The sequence below is a fragment of the Balaenoptera borealis genome (genome assembly GCF_965194805.1).
Source record: "Balaenoptera borealis genome assembly, chromosome: 14".
Classification (NCBI taxonomy): domain Eukaryota; kingdom Metazoa; phylum Chordata; class Mammalia; order Artiodactyla; family Balaenopteridae; genus Balaenoptera; species Balaenoptera borealis.
The window spans coordinates 78,439,675-78,465,301 of record NC_138875.1 but is presented as its reverse complement, the minus strand read 5'-3'; the positions used below and the strand labels follow the sequence as shown (position 1 = coordinate 78,465,301).

The following is a 25,627-nucleotide window of genomic DNA, read 5'->3' as shown; positions in this document are numbered from 1 at the left end:
TCTGTTACATATTTTTCTTTAAATAGATGATTTTGAAAAGATTTATTTCTAGCTGTTTCCTTTGGCTCATTACTAACATGTACTGTTATTGTCGTTGTCTTGATAAGCCATTTCAGTCTTTTTTCTGAAGGAAAGGCCTTAAAGTATCCTGTTCTTCCTACCCACTTTCTACCCTCCACCTCGCTCAGGTCACATCCGTGGTCCTCATCGCTTCAGCAGTCCAGACCCAGCTTCCTGGAAATAGATCCTAGGATAGATGGCTGCATTACCATGTTTTTCTTTTACCAATCTGGGGAGACCTGTCTGAGACATTGGCTCCTATTGACTTCTGATTCAAAAATGATTTCAACTCATTTTAAGCCCACACACGTTTATGTGGACTGATTTTGAAAATCAGGTTGTGGTTTTGAGTCCTTTCTTTCTTTCTTCCTCTCTCCCTCCCTTCCCTTCCTTCTTTTCCTTTCTTCCTTTCCTTTCTTCTTTCTTTCTCTCTCTCTCTCTTCCTTTCTCTCGCTCACTCTTTCTTTCTTTCTTGTCTTAGGGAGGTAAACATAGTTTCCAGGTCCAGATGAGTCTTTGAATTTAACCATATCTCTATCCTGAAACAATTCCTCGAAGCTGGACTCTTAAAGGCTCACCTTCTTTTCTATGGCTAAAGAGATTTTCATTTTATTTTCAACAACTCAAAGGATATTTTTAAAGCCTTTGGAGTGTGGGCAATCTCATACCATCTATATTGGAAGAGAGTTGATGAGCAGACCATCCTAAGAAGCAGAAAGTCTAAATATATTTGATGATTGGCTGTGGAATGTGTTATTAGAACAGCAATTTTACCTTGTAAATTGGTTTTAGTTAATAATGAAATGATTTTGCATTTTCCACTTGTATGCTGACTCCACATGGGTGAAGGATCAGAGAGAGATTTGCTGGGTAGCAAAAACAAGCCCATATGGGGGTTTGTTCAAAACCCCACCAGGACTTGGCTCCCATAACATAATTTGTCACAGTATATTATAGTTTCCTGTAGACTTGTCTTTATCCCCCGCTAGATCAGGAATTTCAGGAAGCCATGGATTTACATCTGGGATACTGTAGTATCCCCAGGGCCTTACAATAATTGGTATTTGGTGGGTGGGCATTCCGAAAATTTGTTAAAAGGAAGCAAACAAGTGAGAAAACTAGCTATAGACAATCTTGCAAATAAGTACTTGGGAAATGACTCTGTTCATTAGGGATCATTGTAGACCGGAAGACTTTTGAACCATTTTTCAAGTTTCATATGGGTGGACCTTTTAGAATCTTAAGGGCTCTTACTGAGGTGGCTCCCGAGATCAGGATGACAACCTTTTGACCGATGAGGCTGACATGAGTTCAAGCATGATTTTAGGTCACTATCCACTCATTCTAGGCTCACTCTGAGAGGGTGGATTTCGGCCTGATTTGGGGGGGAATCTCCGCCTTGTTGAAAAACTGAAAGCCGCATACTTCTTTCTCATGGGCCATAAGATGAACAGTGTGATGCCATACAGAAGAGGTTGGTCAAGCCCTCTCGTGGCCCTTCTCAGAGTGTTTTCTTTCTTCTTCTCCGTGAAGCCTGCCATGAATCCACAGAATGTCACAGACCGTGCGGGATGGTCCAGATCAAGCCCTTCACCTGCTAGGAGGGGACAATCAGGGGGACTTCCTGCTGCTTTGATAGCAGTGCTCTGCTCTCCCTGTGCAGTTGTTGGCCTCTCTTTATTTCTCCATTTGTTCTTCACCTTCTGCACTCCTCGCGGGCTCTGGAGGACAGGAATTAATTTATGGTGCTGTGAAATGCGCTGGTCTTATCAAGGGATTACAGGTTAATACCCTGATGCCTCACCTCCCATACCTTTGGTCTTGGAGACCGTGTTTACAGTGCTGGTTTGAACTTGAGGGAGGGGGCGAGGTGAGGAAGAAGGCAATTACAAGGCTCCCAGTTGCCTGCTGACCTGTTTGAAGCAGGTAAGACTCACCCAGGTGTGGACAGGGGGACCCTCCACCCAGAGCCCTATCTCTGCAGGGAGATAAATTCACAGTTAATAAAGATAAGGGCCCCAGAGAAATGCCCTGAACTAGGACTGCATTGGCCGCCCAGCTGATCAAAGCCAGTTGTGACTAATTCTCTCAATGGGAAATTCTGCGCGTCAGAGAAGGTTTGGGGTCATGGGGCTGGTGAGGGAAAGCCGCCCTGGCTAGAAATGGCTTTGAACCCTGCCTGTCACTTAACGGCCGCGGGATCTTGGGCAGGTGTCTTTACCTCTTTAAGCTTCAACCTGCCGATCTTCCATGTCCTACATCTTAGGTTCTCTTGGGAGAATGAACCATAATAATGTATGAAAAGCAACGGGCATCCTGCCCAACAGAGTTGGTATCCACCAAATGTGAATTCCCCTTTTCCCTATTCTTTCCTTTGAGACTCGGAAGGTAAATAGATTTGGTGTGCTTATATTCATTCATTCATTCATTCATTCTTTCATTCCTCAGACGTATTGAGTACTTACTAGGTGCCAGAATCCAGGCTTGGCAAAAGGGTATGGAAGAAAAATATTAGATGCTTTGTGAGGCTGTGTCTAAAGAGGGAGGGAAATGTTAAGACTGATAGCTCTTACATACTGTGTTCACACTTATGACATGCCATGCTTTTCTCTTATTTGCTCATTGAATCCTCATAACAGCTCTCTGAGATAGATACCATTATTATCCCATTTTTTTGATGGAGAAACTGGGGTCATGGTCATTAAGTAACTTATCCCAAAAGCCACAACTAGTGTCAGAATGGAACTTTACACTCCAGCTCTTGTGTGGGAAACCACTCAGGTGTACAAGAGGGTAATTATTACCCATCGACCCTTGGAGATTTACCCATTCAAGGGCTGTTGGCAGATTTGGATGTCTCTACCTTTGCTAGTCCAAGGGAGGTGGTCCGGGGACCAGCAGTACTGACATCGCCTGGGAACTGCTTAGAAATTCAGATTCTCAGGCCCTGCCCCAGACCTGCTGAATCAGTCTCATTATGACAAAGTCCCAGGGGATCTGTGTGCCCATTGGAATTTGAGAAATGTTTGTCTATATGTGCAAATTATCCTTTCAATGGCATAATTCAAATAACAACTAGGTAGGACCCATGTTAACCTAACCCGGTTTGGTCCTTGTATAACCTTGAGGTAACTGGATTGGGAGGAAGCTTTGAGACACCTATAGGAAGTAACCCTGACACTGTTTTGGCCCCTCGTTTCTTTGACCCCTCAGGATTCTGCCACTACCTGCAATGTCTTCCCTAAGGTGGGCAGGGGGGATCAAACCCTCCTTGGCCTAGAATCTCACGAAATGCTTCTCAAGTAGGAAGATTCAGGACCCAACTCGCAGATGTTCATTTCACTGGTCTGGGGCAGGCTTAGGACTCTGCATATTTAATAAGCACCCATGGATTCTGATGCCAGGGGTCCATGGATTACGCAGTTTGAGAATCACTGACCCAGGGCCCTGTTTCTTTCTTTGGCATGCCTGACCAGAGATGCTGGCCTGCAGAACACACTCTGTTGTGGGCGTTGGTAGGGTTAAGATCAGGTCCTGGTCTAATTCTGCTTTGTTTCTCTTACCCTCAAGGAAGCATCCTGCAATGCAATTGAGGGTGATGTGATATGAGTGATGATATGATAACCAAAGATCTTTTTAGAACATTATATAAAGGATCACTCAGCTCTGTAGAAAACCCTCCAATGGCTTCCCATTCACTTACACTAAAATCCTACTCCTTACTGTGGTCAGTAAGACCTTTTATGATATGTCTCTAGTCCCTCATTTACCTCACTTTCTACCATGCTCTCTGGGCTCTCTCAACTTTAGTCTTACTAGTTGCCTTGCTATTCCTCTGACCTACCAAGCCAGTTCCTACCTTAGGGCTTTCCATGGGGTCTCCCCCAGGGCTTCATGGGCTCATCTTAGTTCGAATGTCACCTCCTCAGAAGCCTTCACGGACCTACTCTTCCTTGTCTTCATGGCCCTCATCACTATCTGCAATGATGTAAGTCATTTAGTTGTTTACCTCGTCACTATGTGTCTCTCCACGAGGCTGTCATTTCCATGTCTGGACCATTCCTATCTGCGTCCCCAAGACTGGGAAGAGAGCCTGGCACACAGAGGCTGTTCAGTAAATATTTGTTGGATGAATGAATAAATGCACAAGCCTATTTTAATTTTGTAAGTAAATGATCCCCAAACTTTAGCAATGGAATGATTATTAGAAATTAATCATGTCTGATACTCCACATTGACCACCTTTCTTTAACATGTTTCTGTGAAGTGAGCACGCATTCCTTATAGGGCTGAGAATGGAGGATGGCCCAACCTTACTGAGAGTGTTAGTCTGCGATTGCTGCTGTAACAAATGACCACAGACACAGTGGCTTCAAACAGTGCAAGTTTACGATCTTACAGTTTTGAAGATCAGAGCTTCTAAAATCGAGGTATCCCTAGGGCTGCATTCCTTCTGCAGGCTCTACTGAGAGTCTTGCCTTTTCCAGCTTCTAGAGGCTGCTCACATTCCTTGGGTCATGGCTCCCTTCCATTCTTCAAAGCCAGCAATTGCATCACTCTGACTCTGCTTGTCATCATATCTCCTTCTCTGACTCTGACCCTCCTGCCTCCCTCTTATGAGGATCTTGTGATTCCATTGGTCCCACCCGGATAATCCAAGATAATCTCCCCATCTCAGGATCCTAAAGTTAATCACATCTGCAAAGTCCCTTTTGCCATGCACGGTGACATATTCCTAGGTTCTGGGGATTAGGATGTGGACATCTTTGCAAGGGACCATTGTTCTGCCTACCATGCCACCTTTACTGGCTGAAAAAAAAGGATGATTTGAGGTGTTCTTGGAGCTGTTGCCTGCTGTCTGGATCCACCATCACTCAGCCATCCTCAGGCCTCCCTCTCTGTACCATTTCTCTCTGAGTCTCCTCCATTTCATTTCCTCCAAGATTCCATCATCCTTCCTATACCACCTTTTTTTGGTACCCTTAGATTCTCAGGCAGTTCATGCTGCACAAATATTCATTGTCAAATTTTTTTCTTGGGGCAGGGATAGCCATCCTTTAGGATGTTAGTATTAACCACTGCCCATTTTAAAATTTATTTATTTATTTATTTATGGCTGTGTTGGGTCTTCGTTTCTGTGCGAGGGCTTTCTCTAGTTGCGGCAAGTGGGGGCCACTCTTCATCGTGGTGCGCGGGCCTCTCACTGTCGCGGCCTCTCTTGTTGCGGAGCACAAGCTCCAGACGCGCAGGCTCAGTAGTTGTGGCGCACGGGCCTAGTTGCTCCGCGGCATGTGGGATCTTCCCAGACCAGGGCTCGAACCCGTGTCCCCCGCATTGGCAGGCAGATTCTCAACCACTGCGCCACCAGGGAAGCCCCACTGTCCATTTTTGACGTGCCATCTTGTCACCAGTAGATTCTAAAAGTGCCATGGGATGGATACATAATATTTATTTCTGAAAGAACCCATATGAATTTTTCTCAGGGAAATTTAGTTTGTGTGACTTCTACACCACCCAGAGACATCTGAATACTCTCAGGAGGGTCACCAAACTAGACCAAGGTCTTAGAACGTCAGAGAATAAATACGGAATCAATTCATCTCATCCATTACCTGAACAAATTGTTCCTTTTGTCCCCAGCCCACAAGGTGAATCCCAGGAGGGAACAGGAAGTGGCCTGAGAAAATACACCCATCTCACTGGTCCTGTGGATGGCGCCCTCCCCACGCCCAGCAGTGGCAAGCTGGCTTGTGAGAAATACGTCTTGGTGGGCACCATTTTCTCCAGAGTCCAGCGGCGGGCAAATGGCAGTCCTGACGGAATTCGACGAAGAGCTTAGAAGTAAGTGGTGGCCCTAAAACGTTACTCTCAAGGTGCCACAGTTCCAAAGTTCTGGAACCTTCTCTACCTCAGGCAGTGCTGTCAGGCAGAGGCTTTTGAAAGACCAGGCGGGATTTGCGGAGAAGGGGTTAATTCTTACTGCTCTCGGGTCATCTCTCCTCAGAGCTCTTCATAATTCGTGAGATAACCTGGCCCCTGGTACGGTGTCAAAGGGGGTACTGTCTCCAGGCCTCCCGTCTCCTGCTCGTGGTGCTGTTATGCTCTGATTAGTATTAATAATTGATTTATACAGCACCTTTTACAAGCCTCTCTGCAGTCGGCCCCTGTGAGGACACACGCAGCACTTCCCTTCACCCCCAGATGATAAGCTGCTACCCAATGGGGTGTCAGGCAGCGTCAGGCGCCAGTCACCTCAGTGGCGCCGTGACGAGGAGACAGTCTGATGCAGGAAGTAAGGTGGTGCCTTATCTCCTCTGGCTGGGGTGGGAGAGTGGGCGGAGGTGATCCTGGGCCTGTTATTAATTCATTGAAGGATCAACTCTCAGAGAAACCCAGGTGAGGGAATCATCTTTTAGTCATGGGGCGAGGAGGGGCAATTTCCCTTAGGGTTGAGTTACCCCACTGTATAGATGAGAAAAAACAAAAAATGGCCAAGGCAGAGATGGAGTAAAGCCAAAGCATCTGTGAGTCACATTGGCATGTTTCATGGGGCTGCGTGCCAAAGTGAAGTTGAAGATGAGGTGGTTATCCAAGGCTCAGGTCATTGGCCGCCATATTTTTGTGGGGCTTGGGTTGCTTGTGTTATGTTTTGAGGCATTTTAGGTTGGTTTTTGGAGCTGAGGTTTTTCAGGGCCCCTGTGTGTGATCATTTGGATGTAGTTCGGCCAGTGTGAGTTCATTTAAGATCTCCAATTCCTTGTATTTTTGAGTGAATCCACATCATGTACTTTAGGAACATGGGTTCTGGATTAAGTCAATTTCATGGTGGTCCATACAAATACAGATCCCCAGACTTACTTGCTGGGTGATTGTGGGAAAGTCATAGAACCTCCTTGAACTTCAGTTTCCTTATCTGGAAAATGGAATACTAATAGTACTCACTTCCCAGGGGTGAAGCACAGCACTGGTATGTGGTAAGTGCTCTGTAAAGATACGCTCTTAATTATTTTATCATCATGATGGTCATCAATGTGTTCATCATCTTCATCAAATGGCGAGCCTCTCCTAGGAGAAATGAAACATCTTGGTGGATCATAAAGGAACTCAGTGTCCCAGAAAGGAGGCGTGAGACATACAGAGAGAGTTCTATGGTTGTTCAGACTCTGGTGCCACACTCCCTGGGAGGTCAGTGGGGAGGACCCAGACTCACCCCAGGGTAAAGGCCAAGTGCAGGAATGAGAGCTCTTGCGTGGCCAAATGGAAGAACTCAGAGACCAGGAATCAAGCACCAATTTCCAAGGAAGCCAGGCCATGTGGTGTGGGCTGAGATGTAGCGGGAACTAGGACTTGCACAGAAATATCTAGATCAGGAGTTTCCAATTCTGTTCTACCCAACACCAGTCCACTGATTCACACTCCATGAACAAAGGGTACCCTGGCCAAGTAAGAGGGGAGACTGCAGCACACTCTACCTCCCTCTTGGAGAGCCACAAAGTTTGTAGAAGTCCTTCAGTAAAGAAATGGATTGAATTTGGTTTAACTCAATACTTTCCAAACCTATTTAACACTTTATTTATTTTTATTTTTATTTTTTATAAATTTATTTTATTTATTTTTGGCTGCGTTGGGTCTTCGTTGCTGCACATGGGCTTTCTCTAGTTGCGGTGAGCGGGGGCTACTCTTCGTTGTGGTGCACGGGCTTCTCATTGCGGTGGCTTCTCTTGTTGCGGAGCACGGGCTCTAGGAGCACGGGCTTCAGTAGCTGTGGCACGCGGGCTCAGTAGTTGTGGCTCGCGGGCTCTAGAGCGCAGGCTCAGTAGTTGTGGCACACGGGCTTTGTTACTCCGCAGCATGTGGGATCTTCCCGGACCAGGGCTCGAACCCGTGTCCCCTGCATTGGCAGGCGGATTCTTGACCACTGCGCCACCAGGGAAGTCCCCAACACTTTATTTTTATTTTTTTTTAACTGAAGTATAGTTGATTTACAACGTTGCATAGTTTCTGGTGTACAGCAAAGTGATTCAGTTATACATGTATATAATTATATAAACTTTTTCATATTCTTTTCCATTATGGTTTATTACAGGATATTGAATATAGTTCCTTGTGCTATACAGTAGGACCTTGTCATTTATCTATTTTATATATAGTAGTTTGTATTTGCTAATCCCAAAGTCCTAATTTATCCCTCCCCCACCCCCTTTCCCCTTTGGTAACCATAAGTATGTTTTCAATGTCTGTGAGTCTGTTTCTGTTTTGTAGATAAGTTCATTTGTGTCATATTTTAGATTGCACATATAAGTGATATCATATGGCATTTGTCTTTATCTGACTTACTTCACTGAGTATGATAATCTCTAGGTCCCTCCACGTTGCTGCACATGACATCATTTCCTTCTTTTTTATGGCTAAGTAGTATTCCATTGTATACATGTGCCACATCTTCTTTATCCATTCATCTGTCCAAACCTGTTTAACACTTGAATCCCTCCTTCTATTTTGGTGTGATTTCATAAAATAACACATACTTTCCCTGGGAGAGACTGATTTAGACCAAGAGAATTAGAGAAAATTGTCTTCTCCAAGGCTGGAAAAAAAAAAGAAAAGATTTAAATCTTTTTAAAATCTGTGTTTTAAATGTATCCTACCTGAATATCATTTTTTAAAACTTGTAAATAGGCTCACCACCACTTCTAAATGATTGCTATTGTTGCTGGAAGTGTTCATCTGAGATTCTGCAGCTATTTTAAATGGCTTACTTGAAGGATGAAGAATAGGAAATAGCTATGTTCACAATATCTGATAATACCAATACTATTCATAATAATGTTGATCCAATAGTAACGATAATCCGTCATGGCTACTGTTTATGAAGTCCTGTCTATATGCCCTTCCTACACTAAGTGAGAAGTATGTATTATCTCATCGAGTCCTCCAAAGGGGAGACTGATGCTCATAGCGGGTGTGTAGTTTGCCCCAAGTCATCACTAGAAGGTAGCAGGGCCAACATTTGAATCCAGGATCAACCCTCAGAAAAAAGCAAAGGCAATCACGCTGCCACCCCGCATGGACCCTCTAGCCCTTCATTTCTATCAACATCCCGAAGGCTCCCAGAATGACTCAGAAGGGGTCACATCTATTGTCAGGAGCCAGGGCTGCCCTGAGTCATTGGAAGCTGAGGCCCAGATCACTTAAAAATCTTCCTAGCTTCCTGCTTGGAAGCCTCGTGAGTCACTGAAAGGCTGCGTGTGGTTTAGGCACCGCCGAGGTGGATGGCAGCAGGTCTCATGACCCTGCTGTGTCACACGGACCTTGTCCTCTGTGTGCCAGACCCAGCTGGGTGTTGTCCGGGTGTCGCTTTCGTTTTCTGAGGCTCGCACCGCAGCACACGCAGAGTCTTTACACGTGCAAGCGTGTGATCTACTGTACGTGAAGGCCCAGCACACGGACCAGCTATTCCGGTTTGTGGGAGACTGTCCTGGTTTTAGCACCGAGAGTCCCACATTCTGGGAAATCCTCCAGGCTCTGGCAACCCAGGGCAGCTGGTCACCCTAAATAGAGGTTGACAGGTAAGCCTTGTCTAAAGGCAAGAGGCCCTCAAAAACAACCCGTGTAACAGAAAATTGCAGTTGAAGGTGGCAAAGTCCGTTCTGACTTTGAAAAACAACAGGAAAAAAAATCCAACAGTCTTCTTTATTAAATCCAGCACTTTCTTAATTCAAAAAAGGGCTTTTAAAATGATATCCTTCTACTCCACCATGATGCACTAAAATGATCGCAATACTAATAGCTATCTTTCGAGTGTGTTTACCATGCTCCTTGCTGGCCCTTGACATAGCACTTCATTGAATTTGCACAGCAAACTCATGAGGTAGGAGCTACTTTGATGCACAGCTGAGACTCAGGCAAGGTCACTTGTCCAAGGTCATAGGTAGGCAGTGCCCGCTTGTAGGCAGCTAGGACTCAGGGGACCTGAGATCAGGTCCCAGGCCCCACCCCCTCAGCCATCCCACTCCCTGTGATAGAGATGAGCACTTTGAGAATGAACACTTTGGGGTCTTAATCGTGCCAGAGTGCAAGCTTCCTGAGGGCAGCTTCTCTTTTGTCAGTGTATCCTCAGAGTACCTAGCACGGGGCCTTAAGCATAATAGATGCTCAATCAATGTTTGCTAAACTTGACTGAAGTGAAAAAAATCTGATTCTCTACACAGAGCAAAAACTATTTTGCAGAAGGCCTGGTCTGTTTCAAATGGGCTGTTTCCTTTATTTCTCCGCTAAAATAAAAGCTGTTTTAATAATGCCTGTCTCCCTACTGGATTATAAGCTCATATATATATGTAATATAATATATATTAGTAATATGTTAAAATATATTAAACAGAGGATTATAAGCTCTCTTATTTATACATTATATATAATATGTGCATGTATTATTGTTATATGTAAAACTATAAGGACAAGCCCATACTGTGTTATTTGTGGCAAGATCCTGGCTGCTAGCAGAGTACCTGGCACAGAGTAGAGGCTCAATAAATATTTGGTGAATGAAAGAACGAATAAGTATAGGTTGCCCAGCAAGAAAACAGTGGATAGAGAGAGCTTTGTTGCTCCGAAGGAAAATTCTCCAGCCACTTTTAAAACAATAAATGGGTCTTTTCTGAGTCCAGTAATTTTGGTACCAAGGGTGGGACTGCCTCAACTATGAGATGATTATCTGTGGGTTCTTGTTTCACAGCAGACAAAAATGTGAGCACACTCTCCACCTTTTTTTTTTTTTTTAATAAATTTATTTATTTATTTATTTATTTATTTATTTATTTATTTATTTATTTATTTTTGGCTGTGTTGGGTCTTCGTTTCTGTGCGAGGGCTTTCTCTAGTTGCGGCGAGCGGGGGCCACTCTTCATCGCGGTGCGCGGGCCTCTCACTATCGCGGCCTCTCTTGTTGCGGAGCACAGGCTCCAGACGCGCAGGCTCAGTAGTTGTGGCTCAAGGGCTTAGTTGCTCCGCGGCATGTGGGATCCTCCCAGACCAGGGCTCGAACCCGTGTCCCCTGCATTGGCAGGCAGACTCTCAACCACTGCGCCACCAGGGAAGCCCTCCACCTTTTCTTTAAGCCAGAATCACTGGTAGCCTCTTCAGTTGGACCTACCGGAAAATGGCAGCTCATGGGGATTCAGGTTTGGGTCTCACAGGGAATATCTGTAGATGAAGAAACCATCAAATAATAATAATAATAATAATAATAATAATAATAATACACAAGCACATAGCTCTCTCCTATGTGCCTGACACGCTGCTGTGTTATATATAATTAACCTAATTATACTTCACAACCACCGTGAGGTTGGTACCACTGCATCACTTACAGATGAGAACATGAAGGTACAAAAGGTTATATAACTTGGCCAAGGTCACAGATCTTGTAAGTCTGGCTTGAATCCATGGTCTTAACCCTCATAAGGCATTTGCACAACCTGCAGAGCAAAGAATGAAGAGTTGCTCAGGTGGTCATTTCCATAAAAACTACTCTGTAGTATATATTGTGCAAGGGGGCTGGCATTCCCAAAGAATAAGGATCCACCAAAATATTAATATTAAAGCATAAAAATTGTATATTAAACATTTATAGCAACAATAGGATAGTCAATTATATTAATTTATATATCACATTTATAACAATAATTATGATAATGATATAAGTCATAATTATATTGTAAAATAATATCAATATTAATTAAACTATTAAATATTTTATTAAATATTAATGATCAATACTAATAGCTACCACAATTGAGCATTCACTGTAAGTCAGACACCTAATGGATATTTACTTGTTTTTACAACGAGGAGGTGTAGGGGCTTTTACATTAAATTTTTTTTTAATTTTAATTTTTTAAACATTTCAACATTTTTGAGTTATAGCTGACAAATAAAATTGTAAGGTATTAAAGTTTTCATCATGGTAATTTGACAATACATGTGTACATTGTGAAACTGTTCCCCTCACCTAGCTAATTAACACGTCCATCACCTCTCATATTTATCTTTCTGTGTGTGTGTGGTCAGAACATTTAAAATCTACTCTTAGAAAATCTCTATTATACAATACAGTGTTAACAACTATAGTCATCATGTTTTACATTAGATTCTCTGACCCTATTCATATTATAACTGAGAATTTGTACCCTTTTACCAGCCTCACCCTATTTCCCTCCCCCCACCAACCCCGCCCCAGCCCCTGGCAATACCTTTTCTACTCTCTTTTTCTACGAGTTTGACTTTCTTTTCAGACTCCACGTATAAGTGATACCATGCTGTATTTGTCTTTCTCTGTCTGGCTTATCTCACTTAGCATAATGTCCTCAAGCTCCACCCATATTGTCCCAAGTGGCAGAATTTCCTTCTTTCTCATGGTTGAATAATATTCCAATATATAGAGATGAGTATTTTGAATCTGACCTTGGAACTTCTCTTCCTCCACCGAATCCCAACAGCATCTTACTTGGGGAGGACATTGTGGTGGTTATTTGTTCATGAGCCTGTCTCCTCCAACTGATTGTGAGTTCTCTGCCCGCACGCTGATTCTTTATAATCCCCAGATCACCAACATCTGGGTCAGTGCACTTCGTGGAGTTGAATGAAAGAGGTTTCACAGGCAAATCTAAGCAGAGGCAAAGCTACACACTCCTGTGTGCAGATACCACGTAGAAGGAACGTTTATCCCTTTCCCCACCCTCACTGCCCCACTGGGCATTTGGCAACCCTCACATGATCAAATAATAACCCTCCTTGCCATCATTCTCCATGGATGTGGGTGCCCCCGGGATGTGACAGCTCACGAGGATCACTGTCAAACCCATTTTAGCTTTTCTTTCTAAATTCCCAGACTTTGTCTTTTTGAGCCATCTCCAGAACCTTCCCAAGGGGGATTTTCCTTGCTCTTGTAAACTAGAGATTTATGTTCCTTATGTGGACTTTTCCCAGCTTAGCTGAATTCTCAGTTGTGGGTGTTTATTTTTCCTTCAGGCGGAAGTGAGTGAAACAGAGGACGTTGGAGAAACTGCTTTGTGGTGAGATTCTTAGACTAGTTCTTACCTGAGAGGGGTAACTGTGAGGAAATTCCTGGCGTAGGGGAAAAATGTTGGTTCTGGAATCAGAAAAACACGTGGGTTTGCCTCTGGGAGCCCTGTGACTTTGGCAAGTTATCTGCTCTTTCTAAACCTCCCCACGTCCTTATCTATAAAAGAGGAATGATGATCTCTATCCTGGGGGAATGCAGAGAGGATAGTCATGACTATGCATCGCCTTCTCGTCCAATCCTGATACTTATTTTTGTTGCAGTCTGTCTTCCCTCTCACCACCTTTTCGCCACCACCATTATTTCCATTCATTTTTGGTGCTTGTTTTGGACCCTATCCCTCCTTCCAGCTGTTCCAACTTTTAAAGTTGTTCCTTTCATCCCCTTGCTTTATATCCTATATAATTTGGGTCTCCTTATGAATCTTTTTTTTTTTTTAATCTCAAGTTCTTTGTATTTTTGAAAGAAAATCCCATTTTATAATTGTGGACATTAGTAGGCTTAGTTAAAACACAGTGAGTTGAATCGATCCAGCTGTTGGAGCCAGGATTTCTGCTGGAAAACAGATTGTGATGTATGCTTCGACCACTTGCCCCCTGCCTTTGGGGCGACTTTGATGGTTAAAACGATGTCAAGCCACAGTGTGTGTCACTGAATGTCAGCTGGGAATGGGTCTTGTAGAGTCACACCTAATAGCTTTCGATGAAAGGAGTTAGAAAAAGAGGATCAAAACAAACCAAGCAAATGCAGAAGAAAAGAAGTGGTTAATATAAAACCAGAAAGTAAGGATTGAAAAATGACCAACATTTGATTAGTAAATTTAAGAGATTGTTTTCTGAGAAACAAACACATTTTTAAGGGGACAAGTTATTGAAAACATCAAAGAAGGAAAGGAAATGAGGAAACCTAAATATCCCAAGTTAACAATGAGAAACAAGATATGAAGTTATAATAGGTATATTTAAATTATAAGAGGGTGCTATATGCAACTCTGTGTGAAGATTTCTCAACTTCCTCCCTATTGGCCTGGATGATTCTTTGCTGTGAGGGGCTGTCCTGGGCATTGCAGGATGTTTAGCAACATCCTAGGCTTCTACCCACTAGATGCCAGTAGCACCCCCTGTCTCCAAGTTATAACAACCCCAAATGTCTCTAGATGTTGCCAAATATCTAGAGGGGGCAAAATCACCCCTGGTTGAGACCCCTGTTCTATATTAATCACTTTGGAAAATTTTAGTGACATGGAAAATATTCTAGGGAAATATTAATGATTTTACTAAAAATTTAATATATACATACGCATGTATGTGTATGTGTCTCTATATATGTATAAAAACCAGGAAAAACCTTTGCAAAGTTGTCAACATGTCACCTTTAAAAAACAAAATTCTGGGTCAAAAGGAAATTATCAGCGAGTTGTATTCCATGCTCAAGAGATAATACATTTTCATTCTCCATAAACTGCCAAGGTGACCAACTGTCCTGGTTTCCCTCAGACTGAGTGGTTTCCTGGGATGCAGGACTTTTACTGATAAAACCTAGAAAGCCTTGGGGCAACCTGGACAGATTGGTCATCCTAAACCTTTCCCATAGATAACGGGAGAGAGTACGCCAATTCAGCACTAAACACGGGAAACCACAGGCCATATCCACTTATGAATATAAATGAGAACATAGTAGACAAAGAAACATAGATATTAAATCGCGTGGTATGTAAAAGTAGTATTTTAATTTATTTGCTTGTTTGCTTAAGAAGCTTTGTTCCAATAAAATACTTCGTGAGGTCTGAATTTGTTGCAGCAAGGGTGGTGTGGACAGCCCTTTCTGGGTCTGTTTCTCCCTAAGCCCCAACTTCTCCTTTCTTCCCTACTCATTTCTAAACCCACTCCCACATATTCCCTGAGGGTCTCCATAGAACCCTAGTGCTCGCCAAAGGACAGCTGGAAACCCAACGTTAGAAGAATAATCATCACGATGAAGCAGGGTCTAAACCAGAAATATAAGATGGTCCAACAGAGTTATTTTGATGTAGATCAAAAGGTATTTGATATACAAAATCCATGTGATTTAAAACAAAAAAAATGACAACCAACCTTCATTAAACTAGAAGTAGAAGTATGCTCCCCTAACCTAATGTTGATTATCTTTTTTCAAATCACTAGCAACATCATTCATAATGGAAGCCTTCCCATTAAAGTCAGGAACAAGGAGTCCTGTGATCACCCTTAATTTAATAATTTTTAAGAAGTTTTAGCCAATGCAGTAAAGCAGAAAAAACAGATAAGATGAAGATAAACTAGAAAGAGAGAGAGAAACATGTAATTATTTGCAGATGACCTGATTGAATCAATGGAAAATTCTAAGAAATAATCAGACCGTTAAAAAAAAGAACCAAAACTTTCTCTAGTTTTAAAAATTAACCTAATAAAATTCCAAAAAGAAAGATTTTTAAAAAGAACTCATCAAAATTAAGTGAAAGCAACCTTAAAGTTAAAATTAGGTGAGAGTAGCCATAAATTTTTACGTGAAAAATAAAAGAGGTCTTACACTACCAAATTTAAAACATAATAAAGCTACAATAATTCAAACAGTATGGGCCTAATGCAAAATAGACACCTAGATACATGGAATTAAATATAAAATCCCATAAATACTCCCAATCATAGGTAAGAATAAAATCCATGATAAAGGTAGAAGTTCGAATCAATGGAGAAGTGACCATTAAGTGAAAAATGATGCTGTGATGTATGATAAACTATTTGACAAAATAAAGTCAAACACTTACCTTATGTCATGTAGCAAAATTAATTAATATAAGTAGATTGAGTCACCTGTAAACAGTAAGACTATAAAAGAATTAGAAATATAGATAAACCTTTATTTGAACACTGGATGGAGGAGCCTTTTATTTTAGTCATTAAAAGGAAGACAAAACTATAAGTTATATATTAAACCAAATAAAAAATGAAAACCAAAAAACACCATAAATATCAAAAGGAAGATGACTAGGAGAAAATATATACATTATGGGAGTAAAATGATTATTGGTTTTATTATGTAAAGAAGAGTTATTATAAATTAGTAAGAAGATAAATGTATAAATAGAAAAAAGGGTGGGGATATGCATGATCGATTTCCAAAGAAGAAATATAAATGGTGAATTAAAGCTATAAAAGGCTATTCAATAGCATTACAATAAAATCAATGCAAACTAAAACAAGATACTGTGCTTTGCCTATGAAATGGGGGAAAAAATAGTGACAATTATTGAGGTGGTGGGGACAGCCAGATGCTATACAGATAGGCAGAGATGTCACCAAGATATGTATACAAAGATGGTCATAACGACATGATAGGGAAAAGGGAAATTAGCTACTCAGCAGTAGATTCTTACAGAAAATATATACAAAGGACAACTATATATAGTGAGTCAAACCATGGTCTTAAAGAACAGGAGGAAATAATAATGATCGATAAAATAAAAAATTATAAAAAGAATCTGCAGTACATGATACCACTTCAGCCAAAAACCAAAACATATCTGTATCCACACATCAAGAAAAATTGTGTAAGGGTGGATATAGTGCCAGTAATTCTCTGACTGGTGACTTGTATTTTCTTCTTTGCACATTTCTATATTACCCAAATTCTTCTGTGTTATTCCTTTAATCATAAGAAAAAATCATATTAAATATTTATTTTAAAAATTTCAATATGGCTGATCAAGAAGCTGACTGTCCTTTGAGTTCTTTATTTTATTTATAGTTTAGACTAACTCATAATGTTTATTTATTTATTTATTTATTTATTTATTTAATTTATGGCTGTGTTGGGTCTTCATTTCTGTGCGAGGGCTTTCTCTAGTTGTGGCAAGCGGGGGCCACTCTTCATCGCGGTGCGCGGGCCTCTCACTATCGCGGCCTCTCTTGTTGCGGAGCACAGGCTCCAGACACGCAGGCTCAGTAGTTGTGGCTCACGGGCCTAGTTGCTCCGCGGCATGTGGGATCTTCCCAGACCAGGGCTCGAACCCATGTCCCTTGCATTGGCAGGCAGATTCTCAACCACTGTGCCACCAGGGAAGCCCGAGTTCTTTATTTTTAACCTACTTTCTTTCATGACTTATCAAACTTGTAGGTCAGAGATAAACAGAACATTCTTTCAGTGGGATGATGAAGACTCAGAGAGGTTCCAAAATCACAAATATTTCCCTTTGTGGGGAAATATTCCCTTAGGGGCTTGGCGGCGCATTTGAAATCGATCAGTTTAGACTAAGTATTGCCCTTCCCTTTCCTCTTTAAATTCAGGTACCTGTGGATTGGGTAACAGTGCCTGAGTCCTTGTAGGTGCTCAATAAACGTTGATGGACTTGAATTGAAGACAGAGGCACCATAAGATTACTTTGTTAGTTACATCAGATTGTTTTCCTCAAAGAACAATATAGACACAGGGATTTCTGCAAGATTTGTCTTATAGGTGTGACTGATTTTATTCCTGAGGTTACTATCTAACTGGCGCATGGAGAACAAGAGGACACAGAATGGCCAGCATAAAAGCACAGCTACTGAAAAGTAGGAATGAAGTGGAATAGCACATTTCTCTAAACATATTTCTTTTCAGATCCACCCTTAGAGGAGCCGTATTCTTGGTAGATAGATTCTTGCCTGGTTGTTGGTCCAAGTAAGGCATTCATTCATTCATTTATTCATTCATTCACTCACTTATTACTGTAAGGCATCTGTGAGCTGTATGATTCAGGCTTAGGTCCCCCATCACTGTTAATAAAACACAGACAACCAAAAAGTAATTTCCTAATACCTTAAGTTCTTTATTTGTATCTCTTGGACACTGGGAAATCGGCACAAAACCTATGGACACTTTTTCCTTATTCCTATTCTCTGTTCTTGTGATTCTGTATAATGGAACCTGAAGATTCAGCATGGCAACAGTTGAAGGTGAGTTAGGGAAATAAACTGAATATGTAGACCAGAATTCTCCTTAGTATGTAGGAAGAAGGAAAGTTACCTGCTATGTTTTAAAGACTGTTGGAAGTACTTCACATCCCTTCTTATTTAATTCTCACACCAATGATTCAAATTAGATAACATCATCCCCGTTTTGCAGATGAGGAAATGAAAGTTTATGTCCAACAGGTATATAAACTTGAATTAAGTCGGATGTATCTAATTCAGCTTTAAGATGAACACGCCACTTTGCTTGCTTTAGTCTCCGTTCCCGTTCGTTGTCTTGGTGTAATTATGAATAGTGGTTCCTTGCACACCTCAGAAGTGTCTGAATGATAAATTACCTTGTCACCTATTAGAATTGCTATTGACTTCAAGTAGCAAGAAGCCAAGATTCAGGAGGTTTAGACATTAGGGACTTTATAATCTCACAGATCAAGCAGTGCAGTTAGGATAGCACCAGGTCTGAGTAATTCAGAGGCTCAACAACACTGAAGACTGAGGTTCCTTCTATCTTTTCCTTGGCCAAGCTTTCTAGGTTGATTCTGCCCGGTTGGCCCTGCTGTTTCAGGCAACTTTCTCACACACCAATGGCTAAAGGCAGACAAAGGTCCGTTTCTTCCTTGTATCTCTTTATAAGAACAAAGAAGCTTTGCAAGCAGCTCCTAGCACATAGCCCCTCATGAGTCACACGTTCTCTCTTCAACCAATCATAGCAAGGGAATGGGGGGGTGTCACATGATTAGCTTTGACTAATCAGGATTTTTCTCAATCAACACAGGGGTCCACTGGACAAGGAAAGAGAAACTGGACTCTTTCAGAAGGGAAGACGTGGAAAGTGGATGTTTTGGGGTCAGCAAAGAATAGCGACCACTGTAACTTGTAGGTGGAGAGAGGCCAGCCAGTTTGAAGGACCACAGATCGCTATTTTCACGACCCCAGCCTCCCTCTCTCAAAGACTGTGACTTCTGAGAGGTTATGTCTGCCAGTCAGAGGTGGGAGTAGGGGGTCACTGTCGGAAGAAAATGCAAACCCATAGCTATAAGCAATGTCGTACATCTCCTAGGATCCTACGATGGCATTTGAGAGAGCTTTCAACAAATAGTGGCTTTTGAACTGAGAAGGATGAGGAGGGGTTTGCTCTGAGCTATTGGCGGGGACAGTGAAGGGCATTCCAGGCAGAGGGAACTGCATGTGCAAATGCCTGGGGATGAGAAAGAGCCTGGTGTGTTCAGGAAACTGCAATAGCCCCATTGGCAGTGATCGAATATGAGGTTAAGAAGGTGAGGAGTGCCATGTCCCAAAGGGTGGGCATAACATGCCAAGAAGAGGAGATTTTTTTTCCCTAGGGAGTCACTGATAGATTTTAAACTTGGAAGTGGTCAGACTTCCTATTGTTGCCCTGAGGAAATTCTATTAGCAGAGAGTCAAGACTTCTAGGTCAGATATTTTCATTTTTATTCAAGGGGCTGGGAATCCCAGCTGGTGTATTGTAGAGAGGTTACTTAGGGCCGAGGTGAGGTACACACAGCTATGAAAATGCTTGACCTTGGAATTGTTCCAGAAGAAGAATGTTTCTTTGCTTCATATATGTATTCCTGATAGTTTGTGATGGAGAATTCACCAAAAATTTTTTTTCCCTCTTGGGCACAAGCTACACTACTTTTCCCAGTGTCTCCAGGGGTTGGGTAAGACCTTGTGGTTGTTATGTCCAGTAGATGGTGGGCATTAGTGATATTCCCATTGTCTAGGCCATCCTCTGTGCTCTCTTTTCCCATCCACTTGCCAAATGAAGAAGACCCCAAGGACGTAGAGAAGGGCAGAGCTACCAAAGGGAAGGAGCCTGAATCTCTGAATGACTGTATGGAACAAAGCCCTCTGCTGACTTTTGTTGTACTTAGTATTATAGAGAATCAAACTTTTACTGAGGTTGTTGTTTGTTACAGCATCTAATCTAACCTAATACATGCCTCACAGGCATCTACACACCCTTGAAATACCAGGGAAACTGACAAAACAGCTTCTTGACAAAGTCAAAGAAAATGTACTGAAATACGGGGAGGGTAGCAGCACTAAGAAGATTGAAAGGGAGACCGTCTGTGGAGTGAGGACAGGATGTTCTATCCTGCCTGGTTATGGTGAGGACTGCAGGACACTGTTTATGGAAATCACCCAGCAGGAGTTGTATCTTAATGGAATAAGTTAGGAAAAGTTTTTTTTGGAGTTGGTAGCTATTAGTCTTAGAAACACGTGTAAAAGGGAGATAGTGAAGATGAAATGAGATGATGATTTTCAAGCACTTAGCAAAGGACCGACCAAATAACATGGAGATAGCTGTCATAGTAATTACTGGTTCTTACGGGCATTTTTACTGTAAGAAGTGACTGGGCTCAGAGAGCAGTAGTTTTAGGAGAAGAAGGCGTTTCAGGCTGTGGGGGATGATATAAGCAAGGTTGGAATGATGAGAGGAGCTTCCAGAGAGAGTATGGTGATAGAGACTGTTGGGAGTGGTGTTGGTGGTGTTTTTGGTGTTGGTGAAGGGTTGACTGGTGTTGGTGGTGGGTTGCAGGGAAGAAGGGTGGAGAAGGAGAGGAAAGACACCAGGTGGAGGAATTGAAAAGCTCTGTTTATAGCTTGATGACCACGTCTGCCCAGAGTGAACTCGGATCATTCCCATTGCCACCAGGCACCCTTCTTTGCAGCATGCTGGCGCCTAATCATATCTTGAGTGCTATTTCCAAGAAGCTCAAAGGGCTTTCTGGAAGTTATCTGCTTGCTTGTCCCAACAGCCCTGCATTATCACCCCCATCTCACAGATGGAAAAACAGGTAACCTACTTACCCAAGGTCAGAGTGTGACTCAGTGGCCCATGTGTAAACAGATTCCAGATTTCTCTACCTTCAGGTCTTTTCTGTGGATCCTCCAGGCTAGCTTTGGGCTGCCAAACAGGCAGCATTTCTTTTTCCTCAAAAAGAGCCATTAAACATCCAGATTCCTCAAGTAATTCAGTTATTAGCTAGACTCTGACCTTTAAAGACAAGAAGTTTGATTTTCAAGCTAAATATTCTCTATTTGCAAATGAAGCAACTGACAAAGGATTAACCTCAAAAATATACAAGCAGCTCATGCAGCTCAATATCAAGAGAAACAAACAACACAATCCAAAAATGGGCGGAAGAGCTACATAGACATTTCTCCAAAGAAGTTATACAGATTGCCAACAAACACATGAAAGGATTCTCAACATCATTAATCATTAGAGAAATGCAAATCAAAACCACAATGAGGTATCACCTCACGCAGGTCAGAATGGCCATCATCAAAAAATCTACAAACAATAAATGCTGGAGAGGGTGTGGAGAAAAGGGAACCCTCTTGCACTGTTGGTGGGAATGTAAATTGATACAGCCACTATGGAGAACAGTACGGAGGTTCCTTAAAAACCTAAAAATAGAACTACCATATGACCCAGCAATCCCACTACTGGGCATACACCCTGAGAAAACCATAATTCAAAAAGAGACATGTACCAAAATGTTCATTGCAGCTCTATTTACAATAGCCAGGACATAGAAGCAACCTAAGCATCCACTGACAGATGAATGGATAAAGAAGATGTGGCACATGTATACAATGGAATATTACTCAGCCATAAAAAGAAATGAAATTGAGTTATTTGTCGTGAGGTGGATGGACCTAAAGTCTGTCATACAGAGTGAAGTAAGTCAGAAAGAGAAAAACAAACACCGTATGCTAACACATATACATGGAATCTAAAAAAGGTTCCGATGAACCTAGGGGCAGGACAGGAATAAAGACACAGAGGTAGAGAATGGACTTGAGAACACAGGGAGGGTTAAGGGTAAACTGGGACAAAGTGAAAGAGTAGCATTGACATATATACACTACCAAATGTAAAATAGATAGCTAGTGGGAAGCAGCCGCATAGCACAGGGAGATCAGCTCGGTGCTTTGTGACCACCTAGAGGGGTGGGATAGGGAGGGTGGGAGGGAGACGCAAGAGGGAGGGGATATGGGGATTATATGTATACATATAGCTGGTTCACTCTGTTGTACAGCAGAGGCTAACACAACATTGTAAGGTGATTATACTCCAATAAAGATGTTAAAAAAAAAAAAAAGAAAAAGACTGATATGTAACAAGAAGAGATCAAAATGGTTTCTAATTAAATGCTGGACTCTGCAGTAAAAATCTGCTTTTGTTGTAAATCAAAATCAAGGGCACTTTCCAGAATGGAATAAAAGTGTGAAAATTGAATGTTAAAGTTATTTTCAAAATTCTAATTGAGTTTTAAGAAAAACACTTTCATTCTGCTATTTAAGGTATTACTAATTTGTCTGGTAACTTCAAGTAGCCACCTAATGTAACATGGATGTACATATAATGAAAAAAAAAATTTTTTTTGAAGACTACTACCCAAATCTAAAATACAGTTTTTCCCTTTTCTGGTCTTTGGTCAATTAAGGACTCATTTAGTTATGAGTAAGACTCATGGAAAACATTTAGTTTCCTATATTTCTATACTTTTATTAATAGCCCTCCATACTTTGCATTTGACTTTTCGTTTGGCTGTGGTCTAAAGAATTCATGGACATTTAAAGAACAAATTTTAACAGTTTTTCTGAATTGATACATCGCTAGTGTCAGATTGCCTTCACGATCTCAGATACTAAGCTTCCAACTACTTATAGTTGCTGATAATTTGCTTTTATGTAGACCTAATGCCATTGTCTTTAAACTTGAGTTTTCTTCAAGCTTTTTTATTGAATTCTTGGGAGTCAATAAAAACTTCTAAGTGAGAAAAAAAAACCAAAACTAAATATTCTCTTAGAAGAACAAGAGAGGTGCTGGTTGACATTCTATGCTTTTGTTCCTAGAATTTATTATAAAAATGCTTAAGCAGACAGAAAAGTGAAGGAATTTTACAGTCAAATACCTGTGTACCCAGTGGCTAGATTCTACAATTAATGTTTTGTTAATTTTACTTTATTAGCTGAACTACTGCTAAAGCAGTGAAGGTGAAATTCTTTTCAATGACAGTCAAAATAAGTGATGCTATTAAAAATCTTTTAAAATATCTGCAAATGATAAGAAAAAGTCTTTAAAAATATTCTTTACATCTTTCAGGTCTTTACCAATAGACTAGAGTATTTGCTACCAAAGGGAAATTATAGCAGGTTTCAAGAATGTTCGTTTTCACATTGAGAATATATCCTAGCATGAGTCTTTAAAATAAACTGTCATGATATTCTACTAGATTTGTCTGTTTAAAAAAAACAAAAATCCCCTCCCACAGCTAAAAAATAAATCAAAACAGGGATTTAGAACAGGGGGTTTGGCAACCCTGGAAGAGGTGCTTTAGGTCTTTCCTACGGGGAATGTGTGTGAGGTCAGGAGATAGAAAAGGCCTGGCCAGAGACTTGAAGGAGCCAAAGAAATCTTTACATCCTATTTTATGGAGGAGGCCCAGAGAGGCCAAGTGCCTTGCCTGAGGTCACACAGTGAGGGCCTTTCAGTGACAGAATTATACCAGTAACTTCTGATACTGGGGGCAGAGCTGGCGGAAAGTCCTCAAAAGCCCATAGCATTTTGTCAGTATCACCTTCCCCCCATTTTGACCATCCTGGAGGCTTCAATGAACACTTTATTTACAGGGAGCTATGTGCTTAAACAATAAACAATAGTTGTGACTGCCACCACCAGCGTAGGTGCCAGAAATCTCCCTTTTGGGGAGTCTGGGGGGAAAAAATGTTGGTTGGGAAAATTGGCTTGAATGTGGATTTAAATTGCCTTCAAAAGGCAGAGCTTTTGCTGCCCCTTAATGTGCTTTTGGCATGGCCTTCTCTGCCCAGAGGCTTTGCCCTGGATCCAGTTCCTGAGTTGCCCATGCTTACATCTTCTGAGGCCTCTAGCTGTTTATCTACGGGTAATATCTGGATGTACCGCCTGATCAAGAAAAGGAATACTGAAATAAAGCCTGGATATTGGTCTCCCTGCCACTCCTCCTGATTTAGCCAAGAGCAAAGAGGCTGTGGTTTCACTGGGATCCCTGCTAGCCTCTTCCTTGGAGGCAGGGCTACCTGCTTGGTAGACCACAGGGCTGGGACCCATTATTCTGAGAAATCCAGCCTCCTCTCTTGACCTGGCGAGTGCTCTCAGAACGGGTAGCCCCTAAGCTCCCAGCGGGAAGGAAGCAACAGAATCTCATGTCCCTGCTCTATCAGTTTGTCATCTTTGTCCTGTGCAACCCAGAGAGACCTTAATCTCTTGGGCGTCAGCCGGGATTCTGTCCCCAGCACTAAACTCATTTAAGGGAGAGGGGGTGTTTATTAATAATGAAGATAACCAAACAGTCCAGGCTGTGATATTCCCTGACCCGCCCCCAGGCGGGCCTTAATGACTGTTTGTGAAGTGTGCGGAGAGCCTCAGATGAAAGGCGCCCAGGTGAGCACAGCCCTGCCCACTGATGTCAGGACACCTGCTGAGCCCCACCCGCCTGGGGTCCAGCTGTTCCTGCCCCAGCTGGCCCTGAAGGCCTAGCTCCTGCGGGCACACGGGTGGTGGTGCAACGGAGAGAGAGAGCCCAGTGGGGCGGGGGGAGGCCAGGGTATGGGAGAGGACAGGGTATGGGGGGGAGGGCAAAGGGAGAAAGGAGGGAGATGCAGGTCAAGGAGAGAAAGAGGGTGAGAGTGAAGGAGTAGAAAGGGAGATGGGGTGAGGGGGCGGGAGGAAGAGAAGGAGGGCAAGGAATAACTCAGAAACAGGAAAAGAAAAGAGAGGGAGAGAGAAGGGAGAGAGAGGGAGGGGGGAGTCACAGTGAGAGACACTGAGAGAAGACAGAGAGGGGGGAGCGGAGGGGACCGATTCGGAGAGCAAGGGAAGGAAGAGAGAGAAAGGGAACAGGCAACAGGGAGAGAGGGAAAGGGGAACAAGAGAGAAAACAGGGGTGGAGTGATTCAATGCTAAGAAAGACTCACTTAAGACTTAGAGAACGAACTTATGGATATGGGGGGGAAGCGGGGGAGGGATAGTTAAGGAGTTTGGGATTGACCTGTACACGCTACTATATTTAAAATGGATAACCAACAAGGACCTACTGTATAGCACAGGGAACTCTGTTCAATATTATGTAACAACCTAAATGGGAAAAGAATTTGAAAAGGAATAGATACATGTATACGTATAAAATAAGAAAAATAAATAAAAGCAAAAAAAAAAAAAAAATAGAAAGAAAGAAAAAGAAAGAGAGACCAAAAAGGAGAGAGAGGAGGGAATACAGAGAGATGGAGAGAATCAGACAGTAAGAGACAGAGAGAAACAGAGAGAGGGTAGTGTGAGACGGAAAGGGCTGGGAGTGACCACAGACAGGTATATACGGGAGAAAATGGCACACACAGGCACATGATGGGGCGGGGGCAGAGGAAAGTGACACGGAGCCGAGGGGCACAGACGGGAGAAGGAGATCGGCAAGGCAGAGCCTTTGGGGAGAAACACGGCCAACGA

General features: G+C 42.3%; 2 long non-coding RNA genes across 2 annotated transcripts in view; one reads left to right on the top strand and one right to left on the bottom strand.

Annotated features, from left to right (window-relative positions):
- Positions 1 to 25,627, top strand: part of LOC309611386 — a 426,717-nt gene that overhangs the window by 341,467 nt on the left and 59,623 nt on the right. Inside the window, exon 3 of the long non-coding RNA XR_014234497.1 lies at positions 5,701 to 5,901. This is a non-coding gene — a long non-coding RNA (uncharacterized lncRNA). The remainder of the gene's footprint in view (positions 1 to 5,700; positions 5,902 to 25,627) is intronic.
- On the bottom strand, positions 5,153 to 16,896 carry LOC309611389. The gene is made up of 2 exons (XR_014234501.1): positions 11,166 to 16,896; positions 5,153 to 10,823 (listed from the first exon to the last, which is right to left on the bottom strand). It is a non-coding gene; the product is annotated as an uncharacterized lncRNA (long non-coding RNA).